The sequence below is a fragment of the Podarcis tiliguerta genome (genome assembly GCF_965153285.1).
Source record: "Podarcis tiliguerta genome assembly, chromosome: 16".
Taxonomy (NCBI): Eukaryota; Metazoa; Chordata; class Lepidosauria; order Squamata; family Lacertidae; genus Podarcis; species Podarcis tiliguerta.
This window is the reverse complement of record NC_139549.1, coordinates 25,754,552-25,771,934: the sequence shown is the minus strand read 5'-3', so window position 1 is coordinate 25,771,934 and position 17,383 is coordinate 25,754,552. Positions and strand designations below refer to the sequence as shown.

General features: G+C 48.1%; 1 long non-coding RNA gene across 2 annotated transcripts; it reads right to left on the bottom strand.

Annotated features, from left to right (window-relative positions):
• Positions 1 to 2,309: 2,309 nt before the first annotated feature.
• Positions 2,310 to 15,619, bottom strand: LOC310666753. Of its 2 annotated transcripts, none has more exons than XR_014506008.1 (3): positions 15,461 to 15,619; positions 9,305 to 9,525; positions 2,310 to 2,725 (listed from the first exon to the last, which is right to left on the bottom strand). It is a non-coding gene; the product is annotated as an uncharacterized lncRNA (long non-coding RNA). The 2 variants fall into 2 exon arrangements; XR_014506009.1 differs by having other exon boundaries at positions 2,310 to 2,720; positions 9,309 to 9,525.
• Between the last annotated feature and the right edge of the window lie 1,764 nt (positions 15,620 to 17,383).

Below are 17,383 nucleotides of genomic sequence, written 5' to 3'. Positions count from 1 at the left end.
TGCAAAAGGAAATCAAGTTTCCACTCTGGAGTAGGAAATTGAAAAGGAGGTGGTGGGGAGGAAGAGGGGAGATGTTTATGGAACATTTTCTCCAGCTCTCCTTGGATGGCGCAAAAGTGTGGCTGTCACTCACAAACTATTAATTTTAACTTGTTACTTTGTTTTGTGTGTGTGCGTGCGCGTTCATTTCCTCTGCATGCAAACACCAGAAGACAAGGGAGGATTGGCTGCTAACAGCAGCGAGTGCTGCTTTATCCAAAGCATGGGTCATCCAATGAAGGAAGATTCAGGACAGATTTTTTTTTTTTAATCCTTCTTTACGCAGCACACAGACAAACTGCGGAACTCACTCCCACAGGACACAGTGATGGCCACCGACTTGGATGGCTTTAAAGATGGTTTGGGGGTGGGAAATTCACAGAGGATAAGGAGATCCATGGCTACTAGCTGCAGTGGCTATGCTCTGGCTCCATCTTGAGAGACAGTGTTGCTTCTGAATGCCTGTTGCTGGAAACCGCTGGAGGGGGGAATAGGGGAGGGTGTTCTTGTGATCAGATCCTACTCAGAGGCTTCCCTCTGTGACTTCTGGTTGGCCACTGTGAGAACAGGATGCTGGTGTCAGTCTTCAGGGAATCCAATCCCTCTCCCCGGGGGCAGCCAAAACACAGAGAAACAAGAAGAGTCCTCACCACGTAATTTATTCAGTATTCACACAGAGAGACGGAGGAATGCAGTCTCTATCAAATAATGGTGTTGCTTCGAGTAAAGTTCCACCCCCTCTGTCTCTCCTATTATACGTCATCCCTACATTGGCGGATCTTTGCCTCTGAGCTTTCTGTTCTACTACAGTGGAACCTCTACTTACGGATGTAATCAGTTCTGGAGGTCCGTCCGTATGTCGATCCGGGTCGCTGGTAGAAGTGTCGTTGTGTGCAGGTGCATTCAGTGGCAGCTCGCTTCTGCGCATGCGCGAATCGGGGTAAACCCAGTATTTACTTCCGGGTTTGCTGCGGTCGCAACTTGGGTTGGGCCCAAGCAGAGGCGGTCGTAAGTAGAGGTTCTACTGTACTCTCAGTGCATGCTGGGTGCTGGGAGAAGGGGGGTCAGGAATGCTTTCCAAAGACACTGAGTCTGTCAGCTGTCTCTCCCCTGGTGTGTCTTCTTCCTGCTGTTCGTCTCCCAATATTTCCCAGCTTCTCCCCTCTGCAGCCTCTAAACTATGTCCTTCTGTAAACCACTGTTCTAAATCTATACTGTCCTCCTGTTCTCAGGAAGGTTCAGGAGGAGGAGGGGTGGCCCCCACCATTCCTCCTCAGTCCAGCATCTGACAGCTGGACTAGATGTGCCCCTTTGGCCTGATTCAGCCAGGTCCTTAATTCAGCCCAGGGGCTGAACACAGTTCACAACCCTTGCTTCACAGCCTAGGGTGTTTATGTTAGGATATTTCCTTTCCACCTTAAAAGGGAGCAGGATGTTTGTGTCACAGACTGCGTATTTCCTGTTTCACAGGATGTTTCTGTTGTGTCTTCGTTTTCATTTCTCTCTCTGTGCCGGAACATTGAAGCAGGCAGTCATGTTTTTCTTTGTTCTGACCAACGCTGAATAAACTTGTAAATATGCTCTCCTGCGTGCATCTTTCGCTGTGCATTATCTGCTGATAGAGTATGCATCGGCTCTGGAATGTGGCAAGCTATTTCTGGAGCTCGTGTCGCTAATTGCTGATACTGCGTGTCTACGGGAGATCGATGGACGTCCAGAGACGACGTGGAGTCATGATGGACTTTGTCTCCCTGGCAGTATTTACACCCCACCTTTTTCTCCAAGGAGCTCAAGGTGGGCCACACCATTCTCCTCATTTAGGCTCTGCGACAATCCTGCAGGGTAGGTTAGGCTGAGAGGCAGTGACTGGCTCTCCAGGACACACCCAGTGAGCTTCATGGCCAAGTTTGGATTAGAACCCTTTCTTAGTCACACTCTAACCACTACACCACACTGTCTCCGGGCTTTCCCTCCCCTGACTTCAAAGGCTGTTTACCATTGCTGCGATATTGCCACGCAGACGCTAGGTGTCCCACTTGCCATTTCCTCGTGCAAACAGACGTGGCCGAAACCACCGGTGGAATGCTAAGATGGGTTTGTTCCAGAGAAAAGAAGAAATGGACATTGAAAAATGGGTGTCAGATGTTCAGGACATAGAGAAATATTGTCTCCTGATAGGGAACACCCCCCCCTTACAATCTGAGAACCCATCCATCACCAAATAAATAAAAATTATAATCAAAGAACAGAGTGACTCGGAAACCTGGAAGGCAGGTGATAAACTCACTTTCCGCGAGAGGCGATAAATCAATGAGCTAAACTTTTTTATTCGCTGTTAATGCCCGGGAACTGAGGCCCTGGGTAAGCGGAATAGACAAAACTGTGCTGCAAGAATGGGGTGCCAAATGGTTTTCCCCGCCTCCTTCCTATAATTGGAGGCGGCATCCCTGAACAGGCAGCGTCGCTCAATGGACACCATCCAAGTGCTGGAAGGTTTGTGGTGTCACTGCTGAGCCTAATGGGGAGTTGCAGGGAAGGTGTTGGTTTTTTTTTGCAAAGTAATAGCATTGTTAAAAGCAGTTAGGATCAAGGGTGGCTTGTCAGTGGTGTGGCTTTCAAGGCAGGCTGCAGAGCGTAGAGGTTTCCTTCTCTGGACTGGATGCTGTTCATTGGCCCAGGTGCTGCTCTCCCAGGAAACAGATTTAAAAGTTAGCAAAATAGGAAACAGAGAATCAGGCTTTCTGGGAGGTTGATTTAACAGGTTGACTTAAAAAGTTGGGATATAAATGCAATAAACAAACATATAAAATTCAGCAGGTGGTGGATTATATTCCTTCAGACCAGACCCTGAGAATGACACTGAGATCCAGCTCCAAGGGCCTTCTGGCGGTTCCCTCCCTGTGAGAAGTGACGTTACAGGGAACCAGGCAGAGGGCCTTCTCGGTGGTGGCGCCCGCCATCAGATGTCAAGGACATAAACAACTCTCTGACTTTTAGAAGACATCTGAAGGCAGTCCTACTTAGGGAAGTTTTAATGCTTGATGCCTTACTGTGTTTTAATGGAAGCCACACAGTCAGATGGGCAGCAGCAGCAACAACAATGATAAAAAACCAGAAAAGGGGGTTATTTTGTCCACAGAAGCAAGAAGACCAAGGAAGAGGGGAGATGGAGAGAAGGTAGAACTTCTCAACTCATATTTCTGCCTTGGTCTTCTCCAATGAAGGGAATTGCGTTTAGTCTGGGGAAAGTACACTAACAACCATATCCCCCTGATTCATTGATCAGTGTTCACAATCTGGGAAAGCATGGTGGTAGTGTAGACTTCTGCCCCCTACAAGAAAAATTGTAGATATGGTGCTCGTCATGCCGAAGATAGGGCAGGCTTTTTCTCTGCTGCTGTGCACACACAGGGCTAGAACCCTGGGTGGACATTGGGGGGAAGGAGATTTCCGTTTAATGGCAGGAGATGCTTCCTAGCAGTTAGAGCTTTTCTGACAGTGGAGCAGTCCACTTCAGAAAGCAACGGCCTCTTCTTCCCTATTCAGAGGCTGAATAGCTACCTTGCCACGAGTTCTGTCAATGCACCCTACATGGCAGAATCCGTAGTGAGCCGGGGGTTGCTATAGATGTCCTCTGGGGTCCCACCCAGCCCGATAATCCTGCAATCCCTTCTCTGCAGCTGGCAGTGCATCCGATGGAGACAGAAACTATCTCTCTGTGTTGCACATTTCCCGACTTATTAATAGGAGGAGGAAGCAGCTGATCCGTTGACCTCAGATTCTCCATCCACTGGCTAATTGAGGCTCCGGCAGCAGTCCGTGGCCCTGGGGCGTTGCCACGAAGGGAGTAAATGATGGAGAAGAAGCTGCAATTTCCAGGGATTGGGGAAGTGTTCTTCGCCTCCTATTATAATGTGCGAACAATGGTCAAGTGCCTGAGTCCCCCGTCAGCAGACGCAGCTCTGCTCCTCACCCTCCAGAATGAAACGGATTACAAGTGTATCATTAATACACCGGGCCCCTGACAGTGCTCGACAGATTTAATTTTGGTGCCGAGATGAGTGGCACTGGGATTCTCCCTCACCTCCACGCTGGAAATGAAAAACAGATTCTGCTCGCAACCAGTAAATATTGGGGGCTTAAGCAAATAGAAAGTCAAGAAGGAAAAAAGCAATTTTCCTCCAGCTTCAGTCTCAATATGTCTAATGTGAAAGGTTGTGTGCTGCCTGATGGATTCATCTTCAATTATATCATGCCTTTGAATTTATGTGGCCTTGGCTCTTTAAAAGCAGATAGAGAGGGAGAGAGAGGCAGAGTGCTGAGATTGAGCAAGGCTTTCAGGTAACCTAGGGATAGACTCCACATGGAGCTGCCCTCAAATGACTCAGAAACTTCCCTTGGCCCAAAATGCAGCTTGGCTTCTGTTTAGTTCTCAGCTAATTGCTGTTGTGCTCAAGTTCTGCCCCCATTGGAGCATGTGGCTGGCCCCTATGGGGCAGGATCCATCAGCTAGACTCCTCTGAAGTTCTCCTCTATACTTTTTACCTGGATGTAGCTTTTGAAGCGTGGAGTATTATTTGCTACAAGGAAAACGTCAGCAAAACAATTACACGGGAGGGATGAACAGGTTGGGATAAGGGAAAAATTCTAGCTGCTTTTCTCTCCATCTCATCACATCACCCCCTTTTGCTGCATCTCTCCTATCTCTATATCTCTGCCTCCTTCATTTGGGGGGCTTTGTTTTTTTCCAAAGGGAAGACACACTACGAAAGAGAGAGGATGACTGGGAGCAGGTGGGAGGGGGGTAGAGGTGAGCCTTGAACGCTCGACATCACCCCCAGTTACAGGAAATGATAATGATAAAACTCAGCCTGATCCTTTCAGAAAAAAAGGTTGATGGGGCCATAAACAACTCAATCCCATTAGTTAGGAGAGCTTTACAGCTCCGCCTGGTCAAAACTTCAGGAGCGAGAGCCACGGTTCAGAGACCCAATGGCTGACCTCAATATGCGCAACCATGTCTCGGTTTTATGGGTTGGGATTACAGCTTGCGGACGGCTGAATTGGAAAGCCTGAAAAAAGCAGAGTGCTCAGCAGAAAGGAGGAGGAAGAAGAGGAGGAGGAGGAGGATGCACCAGGTGCTGGTGCTGGTGGGAAGACCTCTTAACTGCTGCCCCCCACAGCCTACAACCACTAGAATGGGGGCGGGGGCAGTGGCTGGGTCAAGAGGTCTATCTTCATTCTCAGCTTCAGCTTCATCTCCACCCCTCAACCACACGGTGGTTATAATGCAAGCTGAGATCACCCTTCTGCCACTCGTATAGTCTAAGGGGAAGGGGAGGCTGTCGAGTTAAGAGACCACCCGTCTTCTCTGGTGTGATTGTGCAGGGGTGAGGCCAGCCCTCTACATCTCTGTGGCCGCAGGGCAGGGGGAGACTGCCTGGTCAAGAGGGTGACCCAACACCACTAGGTCAGGGGGAGGCAGCTGGGTCAAGAGGCTGCCACAGCATCATCATCTGGCTCTGGTCTGCCTCCACAGTGGCTTCCGAATACCAGTTGCTGGGAGCCTGAATCCTGGGGGTTTCTCTTTGGGTCATCTATTTGCCCACGATGAGAACAGGATGAAGGACTAAATGGGCCACTGGTCTGATCCATCAGGGCTCTTCTTGGTGCTATAGGGGGCTGATAGCCCCCACACCTGTCTACTTTGCCCTAATCCCCTACGGCATTTGCCAGCCGCATTCAAAAGTGCTTTTAAAGAGAGGAGAGGGGGAAGGAGCTGTGCTATGGAAGGTTTAGGGTGGCTGAGACTTGCCCCCCTGTTCATGATGATTACTGCTGATAGTGGCAATAGGCCAGTTATACGTAGTTCTGCTTTCAATTTTGGGGCTGGCTGGAGCTGATGGGAGTTGCAGTTCAAAGTGTCAGGAGGGTACCAGGTGGCAGAAAGCTGTGCTACCATCCTGACTCTTCCTAGCCGCATTATTTCGCTGCTCCAAATTCCTTTCCTTGGACCCTCCTCCTCCTCCCTCCATTAATAATCAAACTCTCCCAAGCCTTAAATCATTGTTAAAACCACCTGGTTAGAACTCCCCACCCCCCTTTCCCAGCCTGAAACTTCGAATAAAGAATCCCTGTTATAAATAATTGGGTACAAGCATGAATACTAAGTGGCTTGGCATATTTCACAGGAAAGGGATAATGGGGGATCTGTCTGCTCCTTGTCTTGCTTCAAGCACAGAGAAATCCCGGGCCTCGTAGATCAGCTAGGTCCAACAATTCCCTCTCGTGTTCTTCTGTTTCACAACATGGGAAAGGGGAAGGAAGGGAACTGCTTGGGGGTTTCCCACAGGTTGGTGACTGTAAGAAGGCGATGCTGGACTAGGTGGGCCATTGAGCTGATCCAGCAGGCTCTTCTTAGTTCTTATATGTTGTGGTCAATGCTCACCGCCCCCCAAAATAGGTGCCATAACTCACCATGAAGTTGTTACAGTAAATTGCTGGGCGACTCGGGGCAGCCCTGATCCCGGTTTGACAATGTCCACTGTCCGCAGAGGTGCTAAAAACTATGGCAAGCTGTCTCCCTAGCTGGTTTGGGAGCCAACCTTTGGTTCTGGCACAGGTCAAATAATTGCGCCCCTGCCTCCCTTATTCTCTTGGATTCAGGCAGATGACTAGGACAGCTCGGAAGGGTCCTGGCGCAAACGCATGTGCGGGCCATGGTAGAGGCTTGGCTGGAAGGTTTAAAGCCTCCTGTCACTACACAGGAGACGGGTTGAAAGAAAAGAAATACAAATTGGCCCTGCCCCGTAGCTTGACCAATTGTAGCTAGGAGCTAGATCTAAAGGCATAAATCGGGTTGGGGGGAGCATTGGCTTGCAATGGTTCCCTTCTGAGTGGTGCTACGCTCCAGCATGCTCCAGCTGGAAAACCAAGTACTGGTTGTGGTTTTATGGTTTGCTATTCTACATTTTGTGATTGTGTTTTAGTTTACATAACCCACCATTTGAGGGCTACTTGCCCTCCTGCCCAGCCACTATGATCTCTAGAAGGGGACCTCCTGGTGGGTCTCTGGGTCCACCGTAGCAGGGCCTTCATTGTTGTGGCCCCTTTGGCATACAATTTGTAACAGCTGGAGATAGGGCGTGCTCAATTGTCTCAGGCTGAAGAAGGCCTCAGCATCTGCTACCTAGTACTTAAACAAAATGGAGAAGTATGGGTGAACGTGTGCACTGTGCACTAAAGGAAACCTACGTTCTGTGCTAAGGTAATCTAAATTCTGTACTTTAAAAAGAAGAGAGAGTTCAGTTCTGCAATTTATTTGGCCATGGGGAGAGATAAGGCGCTATGCAAGCTTCTGAAAGCACTCCTCCCATGCATTTTGCGTTTTATACAAAAACTCCACCGGCTTTCGAGGACCCTCTCCCCTCTCCAATCGTCATTTGCATACCTTCAAACATAGCTTCACAACATTAAGGACTAGAAACTTGCTCTATGTTTTTTTTTTTTTTTTAAGGGGGAAGATTCTCATGAAGCTGAACTCCCAGCTGTGAGCTTTCTGTGCTGCTGGAGATCTGTGGTTCACACACAACCTTGCCGCTGGGTATTTAAATTCAGGAGGCTTTCAAGTGGATTTCCATATGAACGAAGCATTACCACAGCTAGGAGGGCGCTGCGGAAATGATTGCCCGGACGGCATCGCTGGCGTGATAAAAGGCTGCTCATGCATTTTCATCCTAAGGCCACCTGCCACCAAAGACAGGCTTTCCATTGCTTCCCACCACATGCCTGATATCCATCTCTGGAATATATTGCCACCTCGATAAGGCACCGGTCGGGAGGTGTGGGTCCGTGTCTCGAAGCTGCAGAGATACTGCCTCTCATGCCCCAATTAGGCAGTGTCAGACGAGGGCTTATTTATACCCTGGAGTGCAGGGCGTAAATCTCCTCTACCATTGCTTCTCTGTGGGCTCCTTTGCACTGCCACAGAACACACAGGACTGGACGCCATTCCTTCCGATCTCTCCCCTTCCCCTCCTCATTAATTGTTGTCCGCTCTGAGACACCCCACCCCAACCCCCCACCTGCAAACACTGCTAATTTCCCCACAAACTTCCTCTCCAAGTTTTGACATGATTAATTATTAGTTACTGATTGCATTTATATCCCGACTTGTTTTTAGTTCAAGGTGGCGTACGTGGTTCTCCACGCCTCGTTAAATCGCTGGCCGTGGTCCTGAAACGCGCACCTAGACCCCTGTCCAAGGTGCTGATCTCACATCGCCTTCCTTGATTTCTGCTGCTCCAGAGGGTAGGGCCCGAACCAATGGATTCAAATGGCAAGAAAGGAGATTCTGACTAAACGTTATGACGGACTTTCCGGTGGTAAGAGCTGTTCGATGGTGAAACAGACTGCCTTGGAAGGTGGTGGATTCCCCTTTGTCGGAGGTTTTTAAACAGAGGTTGGATGTCCCTCTGTCAGGGATCTTTCAGCTGTGATTCCTACATTGGCTGGGGGTTGTACTACTACTAATACTGGCACCACCACCACTACTATATTATTTATACCCCTCCCATTTGGCTGGGCTTCCCCAGCCACTTTGGGCGGTTTCCAACAAAATATTAAAATACAGTAATGCATCAAACATTAATAGTTTCCCTAAACAGGGCTGCCTTCAGATGTCTTCTAAAAGTCTGGTAGTTATTTTTCTCTTTGACATCTGGTGGGAGGGCATTCCACAGGGCAGGTGCCACTACCGAGAAGGCCCTCTGCCTGGTTCCCTGTAACCTCACTTCTCGCAGGGAGGGAACTGCCAGAAGGCCCTCAGAGCTGGACCTCAGTGTCCAGGCAGAATGATGGGGGTGGAGAATGTGTCCTTTTATTTAAAATGCATCTCTGGGTTATTTGTGGGGCATAGGAATTCGTTTATTCCACCCTCCCCAAATATAGTCCAGCCCCCATAAGGTCTGAAGGACAGTCGATCAGCCCCCTGCTGAAAAAGTTTGCTGACCCCTGGAATGATCCTCTTGACCCCTTCCAACCCTACAGTTTTATGATTCTACGATCCTATATGTAGTCCCATATGAGGTGAGATGATAGTGGGATACAAAATTAGGCATGGCACGGGGAAAGCAGGTAGAGGAAAAAGGTTTTCTCCCTCTCTCATAACCCTAGAATCCAATGGGCACCCAATGAAGTTGAATGAAGCTGGAAGATTCAGGACAGACAAAACTCTTTCATGCCATACATTGTTAAACTGTGGAACTCACTTCCACAGGAGGGAGTGATGGCTACCAGAATTGCTCTTGTGCTTGCTTCCTGCTTGTGAGCTTCTTATTGGGGCATCTGGGTGGCCACTGTGAGAACGGGAGATGGGCCACTGGCCTGATCCAGCTGCCTCTTCTGATGCTCTCAATAGGCAGAGCGATCAGTACCCTTGCTGCTCACTGTATTCCTTTAAGTTCTCCAGTTCCCCATATCGCTCATCTGTAACAAGAAGCAGATATTTATTGACACGTCTTCCAAGGATCCTCTGGATTTATTGAGCTGAGAGGCAAATATTGACAGCTCTACGTCCCATTGAGACATGGAGTCGATTTGCATATTATTTCTTCCCTCATTTGTTTTCGTTCGAGATCAGTGAAAACCAATCTCGCCCCGAGCTTTTCGGCAGACTCGTCTCCCACCCCCCTCGAAGCTGAGAGAGAAGAAGAGGCCAATTTTATGACCTTTGCAGATTTAGGAAAAGGAACTTGTGCTAAGCGGGTTTATTTAGAGATGTTTGTCAGGCTCAGCAGGGCCCATTGTTATTGCTGTCCTCATTATTTTACTAATCTGCCCCAATTTGCAATGAAAAGTGTTTTATTCTTCATATCTCCAAAAAGCTCTCTGTAGGAGTTATGATTCTGTCCGAGGGGCACACAATCCCCTACTGAGGACTGAGTCTATTCAAAACACACACACACAAACACAAAATCACAAATGGAAATTATGAACCTTTGTTTTTTGCTTTTACATGGATGTATTTTAATATAAGATGCTTATAGAATGTAGTTATTAGGAGGCATCATATAAATACCCTTCAGAAATGCATGATAAATAAACCTGCGTAGTCCAATGTCTTTGTTAGTCTGCATAATTTAGGCAGGTTTTGCTATGCACAGGAGGTCAAGAACAGCAAAGCCCCCTCCCCAACTAAGGAAATGTAATTCCATCATCTCTGCCTGCACTTTTCCATGCAGATCTCTGCAACCTTAAGGACTGGAAACTTGATTCTTTTTAAATACAAAATGAAATATGAGTTTCCTTGAAAGCTGAATTCCACATCAACTGCATTTTCACAGCACTGCTCTGGAATTATTAGGACAACTTCCATAGGCTTGAATATATTGACCATTTGTTCTGAGTTATTCTCCTGCTAGTACACAATTGACGAAAGAGTAGATTTGATCGCACTTAAAAATCCCTCCAAACTAAAATAAAAAAGCACTAACGTATTAACAGAAAAAAGTACTTAAACAAGATTCAGTCTTATCTACCAGCTTGTGGGCTGGCGTGGAAATGCCTTTTCATTAACCACTATAACCACTATACTATAAAGGTAAAGGTACCCCTGACCATTAGGTCCAGTCGTGGACGACTCTGGGGTTGCAGCGCTCATCTCACTCTATAGGCCAAGGGAGCCGGCGTTTGTCCACAGACAGCTTCTGGGTCATGTGGCCAGCATGACTAAGCCACTTCTGGCAAACCAGAACAGTGCATGGAAACGCCGTTTACCTTCCTGCTGGAGTGGTACCTATTTCTCTACTTGCACTGTGATGTGCTTTCGAACTGCTAGGTTGGCAGGAGCTGGAACAATGGGAGCTCATCCCATCATGGGGATTCGAACTGCCAACCTTCTGATCAGCAACCCCTAGGCTCTGTGGTTTAGACCACAGTGCCACCCATGTCCCTATCCACTATATCATACCTTGAGATGGTGGGTTGAAAGGCAGGTTATGATTTTTAACACTAAACAAACAGGGGAATATGTATAGTTTTTTTTTTTTTTACTAAAAGCACAGGGCCAGGTGGGAGGTAAAGGGTCAAGCACCCACCATGGGCATAGCCAGGTGCAGCAAAAGTTGTTGAGCTTATTTTGGGAAATCATAGCTAACTATACCCCCCAGAAAGGGACATTATGGGAGGCAGGCTTCTCCTGGGGGCGCAGAACCTCCCCTGCTCCCCCTGGCTATGCCCATGGCGACCACTCCTTCCCCTTAGCAGCATCTCTGCTTGAAACTGCACCCTCCCCCCTGCTCCTTAGCAGTTGCTCAGCAAAGACCCGGATTCTGGGCTCTGGGTCCCTGCCGAAACCTGCCCAGAGAGTGTAATTGGAAATGTCATAGAAAAGAAGCGAGCCTGGCAAAGGAGTCTCTGTGTAATGCAGATGCACTTCCTTCAAAGAACGCCTCTTTAATGAGATTGAATTCTAAGGAGAGAGATAGGCATGCATGAGAGAGAGGACAGTTACTATAGCAGATATTTCAGCACAAATGCCAGAGAAGAAAGAGAAATGGAGCATTGTGAGAAGCCTTTGTGTTATTGCCAGGCTCTCCAGTTTCATTGAACTGAAAGTGAGGCTGCATTGAAAGAGATGAGAGAGAAGGCGGAGGAGGTGGTGGGAGTGGGGGCGGGGGGAGAATTGACAGCTTCTCATCCCCACCCCCATTTTATTTTATTATTATTTTGCCCACTAAAATATCACGCTGCTTTTCTTTAAACTTTGTAAGCTAAGTGGGGATGTTGGAAACACAGAAGGTATTCTGCACAACAGCCCAAGCGCGAGAGGCCCTTTCCTCCATAGTACTACAACATCAGGGGAAGAGTTCAGTGGTAGAGCACCTGCTTGGCATGCAGAAGGGCCCAGGTTCAATCCCAGTGGCGTCTCCAGGACTGGGAGAGACCCCATCTGAAATCCTGGAGAGGAACTGCCGGTCAGAGGAGACAATACTGAGCTCGAAGGACCAACAGCTTGACTGAGTGTAGTGAATTGTTGTGGCTCAATGGAAGAGCACCTGCTTGTAATGCAGAAGGAGCCAGGTTCAATCCCCAGTGGCATCTCCAGGTAGGCTTGGGGGAGACAAGGTCTGAAATCCTGGACAGTTGCTGTCCATCAGTGTAGAATTTCAACCGGGGGATTTTTGTGGCCTAAGGAGGGAAGGCTGCTGCCCTCTCCCCTTATCCTGAATTCCTGAATGCTCAAGTCTAACTTTCAGGCTTCCCATAGAGGTGCCTAGTCAGCTGCTGTGAGAACAGGATGCGAAACTAGATGGGCCATTGGCCTGATCCAGCTCTGGGCACCATAGTTTGAGGGGACATTGACAAGCTGGAACATGTGCAGAAGTGATCAAGGGTCTGGAATCCAAGCCATATGCGGAACGGTTGCAGGAACTGAGCATGTTTAGCCTGGAGAACAGAAGACTGAGAGGTGATATGATCTGAAGGGTTGTCATGAGGAAGATGGAGCAAGCTGGTTTTCTCCTGCTCTGGAGGGCAGGACCCGAACCAATGGCTTCAAGTTGCAAGAAAGGAGATCCCAGCTCAACATTAGGAATAGCTTGTCAGTGTTTGAAAAAGAAAAAGGTTCTGACCTCCTTTTTACTCCTTGGCCTGGTCCTCAGACCCTAGTTGGCACAAACTAGTCCTTAAGAAAGAGTGCTTTGCAGAATGCTGCTTTTATTCTTAAAAGGTCTTCTTCTCCAACCACAACTGACAGCTTTTACACACACCAAACGCAACCAGCTTTCTACCATCCAACCAACCCACACCCAACACTAACATTGACCACTCTATATATACAGGTACAATTTGGTGAAAGGTTGCAGGAGCCATTGTAGGCCCCTGACTCATGCTGACTTAGTTCTTTTAGCATTAAAGAAACAGCGGCCAATTTTTAGCCGTGACATAGCTTTCTGGCAGGAAGAGCTCTTTGACAATGGAATGGACTTCCTCGGAAGGTGGTGGACTCTCCTTCCTTGGAGGCTTTTAAACAGAGTCTGGAGGGCCGGCATATCTGTCAGAGATTCTTTTGTTGTGATTCCTCCATTGCAGGGGGCTGGACTAAATGACTCGTCCAACTCTATGATTCTGTGACTCCTGACGTCAAATTTGCAGGCGTTCTGGGGGGTGAGGTGGGAAAAGGAGTTGAGGTTCTGTGTGACAGAGTGTGCTGTAGGGAATGTATCCGAGGGAAAACACAAGACATTAGCTTGCTGGTTTTCTCATTTGGAGGAAATGTACCCAGTGGCCCCAAGAGGCCTTGCGATTCATCTTGGCCAGTCAAGGGAGAGGCTCAGAGGATGGAGGCTCCATTTACCGATTGGACTAGCAAGCAGCGCATGAATATTCATGTCCGAGGTTCTCGCCTGAATAATGATGGCATCCTTAGCCCGATTAAGTGGGGCATGCAGATACATTTGTTAGCCACTTTTGAGGTAACACCAACCCCTGCACAGGGCACATTAAGTATTCCAGGGATCATGGAAGGAAGGTGGTAATTAAGACATGATATGCAACAGGATCTGCTGGAGAGCAAACACAGGGGAGAGGCATTCTGGGCTTCTGAGCAAGAATTTCTCATTTTGCTGCTCAGTGCTCTAAGTTTGGGAGACATCTTTTTTATATATAAAAGGACATAGGGGCAGGCAAGGGGAACATGATGAGATATGGGCAGACATGGACTGGGGCAGAGGACAGCAAGCAAAGCTTGATGGGGGCTTTCCTGGAGATGAAGGTGCCCATTACTAGACAGGATAGATAGATAGATGATAGATAGATAGATAGATAGATAGATAGATAGATGATAGATAGATAGATAGATGATAGATAGATAGATATAGATAGATAGATAGATAGATAGATAGATAGATAGATGATAGATAGATAGATAGATAGATAGATAGATAGACAGACAGACAGGCAGACAGACAGATGATACATAGTGCATAGGTCCCCCCCCCCATTGTGAAGATTGCAAAACCTTTCTATTGTGCAGGGAACATATAAAAATATACACATTGAGATTAAGATAAAATATCCAAAATATTGGCTAGGTACCTCTTAATACCCCTTTATGGATCACTGCCTTGTCGTGGCGAAGGGGCTTGAATAACTCAGAGAAGCTATGAGCAGGGCCACCCAAGACGGACAGGTCATAGCCGAGAGTTTAGACTAAATGTGATCCACCTGGGGAAGGAAACTGGCAAACCACTCCAGTATTTTGCCAAGAAAGCTCCATGGACACAAAAAAGGAGAAGCTTTGAGAAGAAAGTGAGAGTTTCCAAGGCATGCTCTGGTTCATGGGGTCACAGAGAGTCGAAGACGACTAAGACGACTAAACAACAACCTCTTAATGCAGTTATTTTGCATGGTTAAAATGTGGAACCCGCTGCGGCAGGAGGCATCCAACTTGGATGGTTTTGAAGAGGGTTGGACAAATTTTTTAGGGAAGAAGGCTTCTGAGGGTCACTACTTGCAATCGCTATGCTCTGCCTCCACGGTCAGAGGCAGCAATGCTTCTGAATACCAGTTGCTGGAAACCGCAGGAGGGGAGAGATGCTGTTGTGCTGGGGTCCCGCTTGCAGGTTTTCCCACAGGCATTCAGTTGACCACTGTGAAAACAGGATGCTGGACTAGACAGGCTATGGCCTGATCCTCCCTGCAGACTATTCTCACGTTCTCCAGATGTGGTTGGTCTAAAGGTCCAGTGATGTGTGTGAACTGTTCATTGAGTCTGCCAAAGTTCACCCCTTCACCAATTGCCACTTCATGGAGGATGAAACTATCAACGGCTGCTGGCTGCAATGGCTGTGCTTTGCCACCACTGTCAGAGGCAATATGTCTCTGAAGGCCAGTTCTCCTTGGGGCATCTAGATGGCCACAGGTTGCTGGACTAGATTGGCCCTAGATTGGCTCCTTATGTTGGTGGGCCTGAACCCACAACCCTGAGATTGTCATGGACTGGCTGGATGCAGAGGAGAGGTGGGAGACACTAGCCCAGGAACCCCCTGGGGACCTCCCAGGGGAAGAAGGCTCTGAATCAAGGGATTGGTCATGGGACAGCACAGTAGTGAGTGGCTAAAAGGAGAAGAGGGAGCAGAGTGGGAGGAGGAGGTGCCGGCAGAAGAGGTGACAGGGTTTAGGGAACAGGAAGAGGCTGTGGCAGAGAGCAGTTCAGACTTTGAGGCTGAAGCAGAGGCTGGATAGGAGGGTGGCCAAGAGGCAGAATGGAGACAGGGAGTCTCCCCCTCCTGCTGTGACCAGCTCCCCTCCCCGCTGGTCTCCTAGAACTTGCAGAGAAATAAAACAGGCAGAGCACAGGGCGGGACCTTCAATCCTCACAGCTGCTTCATTGGGGCAAGACCCATTTGAGACTACTAGCCTTGAGTTGTGGTTGTCTCCTTAAATTCACAGTGAGTGAACTTCATTGGCCCCGAGTGAGTTAATGCTTTGCTGATGACCTAGGCCTGACTCCAGCCCTAACACTCTACCAGCTGAGTTATCCGAAGAGTGTGCCATTCAGGAATGTTATGTTTGTGGCTGTAAGTTGTTTTAAACTGTTGTTGTACTTTGGAAGTTGGAACCTGCCTTGGAACCTTAAAGGTAAAGGGACCCCTGACTATTAGGTCCAGTTGTGACCGACTCTGGGGTTGTGGCACTCATCTCGTTTTATTGGCCGAGGGAGCAGCATACAGCTTCCGGGTCATGTGGCCAGCATGACTAAGCCGCTTCTGGTGAACCAGAGCAGCATACGGAAGCGGTACCTATTTATCTACTTGTATTTTGGTGTGCTTTCGAACTGCTAGGTTGGCAGGAGCAGGGACCAAGCAATGGGAGCTTACCCTGTCACGGGGATTTGAACCACCAACCTTCTGATCAGCAAGCCCTAGGCTCTGTGGTTTAACTCACAGCGCCACCCGTGTCCCTCCTTGGAACCTTAGGATGAAATAAGTAATCTGGAGGTACCCTATCCAAGGTCTAGAAGGTGCTGCATGACTCATTTGCCACAAAAGTTCCTGATGGCTCCATCCCTTAGAATCTGCAATGGTTTTGCAGGGCCACCCAAAGTCATCCGTTGCCCAGAAGGTAGCACATTGTGCTTGAACCAGAAGCTGCACTTTAGCTGCACAGTTGCTGGCAGGAGTGAAGCCTTGTCAGTGTAGAACGCCTGGTTGCCCATTTGCTACTGGGCCGAGTTCAAGGTGTTACTATGAGTCTATAAAGTCCTTAAGAGCTTGGGACCAGTTTGTCTATGAGGTCACCTCACCCCATATTTGCCCCCTCAACCACTTTGATCAGTGGAACTGGCATAGTTACAGGTGCCACAGGATACGAGTTCTGCATCTGCAAGAAATCAATCTCTTAGTGTGGCAACACACGAACTTTGGAACTCCCTGCCTATTGATATCGAGCAGGAGCCTTCACGGTACTCTTTTTGACACCTGTGATAAAACGTTTCAGGCAAGCCCAGATGTTTAGAAAGCTGATGCAAGCTTCAGCTGAGATGGCTCAGCTGGTAGAGCATGAGACTCTTAATCTCAGGGACATGGGTTCGAGCCTACCTTGGGCAAACAATTCCTGCATTGGAGGGGTTGGACTAGATGACCCTTGTGGTCCCTCCCAACTCTATGGTTCTGTGAAGTTTTAGTTTGTTGTTATTTTAAATTTTTGAAACTTTTAAATTATTGTTGTTAATTTTTCTTGTTCGTAATTTTATTGCTTTATCTTTTTTTTGCAAACCGCTTTGAGGGGGTTCCTTTAAAAAACCCCCACGCTAAACAAGTGGTGTATGAATTTTATGGAATAAATAAATGATAAAAAATTGGTTGAATGCCCTTTGCGTGGTGCCCTAATGACCCTCCTCTTGCTGGGTCATGCTGGTATCTGCAGGCAAGGTGTCTTGGGCAACATGGCGCAGCTGTCTCGCCTCGGCGTTTGGGCCCAGCCTGATCTGATCTGACAGAAGCCGAGCCCAGATTACATTCCGGACTGGAGGTTAGTGTGATTTATTATCCCCCAAGCCCCTTTAACACGACAGAGCTTGCAAGCCGGTCCCGCTGAAAATGGCCTGCGTTTCCACCGCTCGTATAAATCATTTTACAGCGGGAGGAATGCAGGAATGGAAAACGTTAGCGCAGAATAAAGAATCCCCCAGGTTTCTCGCTAGTAAGCAGCAAGACAAGATAATCAATTTCTATAAGACAAAGCACCGGAGTAAAAAAAAAAAAGGAGGGGCAGTTTGAGAGGGGGAAGGAGAAAGGACAGAAATAAAAATGAAGCAGCAAAACAAATCAAGATACACAGT